General features: G+C 36.5%; 1 pseudogene; it reads left to right on the forward strand.

Moving 5' to 3' along the window:
- Positions 1 to 1,022: 1,022 nt before the first annotated feature.
- On the forward strand, positions 1,023 to 1,697 carry LOC101567068 (annotated as a pseudogene).
- Positions 1,698 to 2,240: the final 543 nt, after the last annotated feature.

The raw sequence follows: 2,240 nt of genomic DNA on the forward strand, positions 1-2,240 counted from the left end.
GGGCAATTGAAAAATATTCATTAAAATCATATCAACACTTAACAAACTATACAAAAGAAACAGGGAGATAAACATAGGTATTTATACAACTGCGCATCAGTCAAGCCAGCTCCCTGCAGAGAGAATTCCTGGCATGACCTCATTTACAGAGTTGAGAAGAAAGACAGGAGGCAAAGTAAGAGAATGAGATTTATGTATGTATGTGAGCACGATGGTTTGGATAACTATACTGTGCATTTCTTCTGCTCTATGGAAAGAAGCAGTTAATGCTTTAGTTTGTTCTCTCTCCTTTTTTCAATTATACTTTTTGCCTTCTTTTACATTTCTTTCTTCTTCAAATTTGCATGCATATATCTGGTAATAGGAATAACTGGTTGGAAAACAACACTGTTTATTACAACAAATACTATGAAATCCATGTTACTTTATTAAGTGAGATTCTTTATCACTTATGTTTTCTGTTTTCATTCTAGTTTCTACTGTCTTTAATAAATGAAAAAAAAAAGAAACATCAATACTGAGGCTAAGAGTGAGACAGTGATAGATAGGGAGAGATGAAAGAGGAGAAATGCCATCTGTTGTCCCAGAAATATGGTACAAATTACAGTGCAGGATTCATATGAAAAATGATAATGTAATAAGTTCAAACTTTCAAGAAACAAATAATGCTCTGCACACATATCACCTACAAAATAAGATCACAAGGGCCGGCTGAATAGTTCAGCAGATTAAAGTGCCTACAAGCAGGCACAGGGGCTCAGAGCATGCTGAGAAGGCAATTGAAACTGGGCGTGGTGGTGCACACCTGTAATCCCAGCAGTTGGGAGGCTGTAAGCAGCTGGATCACTTGAGTCCTATCTAGTAGTGAGACCCTGAACACCCTGTAGACCCTTCGCTAAAATACAAAAAAACAAAATAAAATATAAAATAGGATCACAAGAATATTTTTTAAAAGTGAACAAACAATTGATGGTTAAAAATAATGAATGTGGATCTAAACACCTATATTCAAAAGGAAGGCGATGGTGCACTTGCATGGGTGCTCGCTGGGGGAAGGACTGAGACACTCTGTGCGGAGCAGAGTCAAGACGGATGAGGATGTGTTGACCACTCTGAAGATCCTTATCATCAGCCAGAGGGCGTTGGGCAAATCCAGCCTGCTCTTCAAGTTCACAGATGATACTTTTGATCCAGAACTTGAAGCAATGATAGGTGCTGATTTCAAGGTGAAAACAATTTCAGTGGATGGAAATAAAGCCAAACTTGCAAAATGGGATAATACCAGTCAAGAGAGATTTCCTCCCAGCTACTATAGAGGTGCACAGGTTGTTAAATTAGTTTATGATATCACAAGAAGAGACACCTTTGTTAAGTTGGATAATTGGTTAAATGAATTGGAAACATACCGTATAAGAAATGACATAGTAAATATGCTAGTTGGAAATAAAATCAACAAGGAAAATCATGAAGTTGATAGAAATGAAGGCCTGAAATTTGCACGAAAGCATTCCATGTTATTTTTAGAGGCAAGTGCAAAAACTTGTGATAGTGTACTATATGCTTTTGAAGAACTTGTTGAAAAGATCATTCAGATGCCTGGACTGTGGGAAATTGAGAATCAGAATAAAGACGTCCAACTGTCACACATGGAAGAAAGCCATGGAGGAGCCTGTGGTGCTTACTGTTCTGTGTTGTAAACTCTGGGAAGTTCCATCTCTTGCGCATTTGATGAGATAGTGACATCTTTCTGTATATAAGCAACTTGAACTGCTATTTAGGGAACTTGCAATTTGTATATAATTGTTTTTTATCATGGCGGTAAACACTTGAGAGAAATGCCACACAGCTTTCCCAGGTAAAATGTTATAGTGAACATGCACAGATCGTAGTCTACAGTTTTTTATATAACGTAAAATAGTTGTACTTTTATGAGTACATTTGATTTTATGATTTACATTTATATGTAATTTTTTGTAAAAACCATTCTCTCTAGTACATGTTACTACAAAGTCTGCTTTTGCTCCTTTACTTAACTTCTCCTGTTAATTACTTATATACTTGGTATGTAGAACTCTTAGAACCATTGGGAAGTAAACAGATCCACCAAACCTGTCACACTTACTTTGAGGAGTAAGAAGGGCATGACTTCACATCTTTTTTTTTTTTTTTTTTTTTTTTTTTTTTTTTTTTGCTCCAAATGCCTTCAGGGCATTGAGTTGTGGGGATCGAACCACAGCAAC

This window comes from Octodon degus, unplaced genomic scaffold (genome assembly GCF_000260255.1).
Source record: "Octodon degus isolate 3935 unplaced genomic scaffold, OctDeg1.0 scaffold00288, whole genome shotgun sequence".
Taxonomy (NCBI): domain Eukaryota; kingdom Metazoa; phylum Chordata; class Mammalia; order Rodentia; family Octodontidae; genus Octodon; species Octodon degus.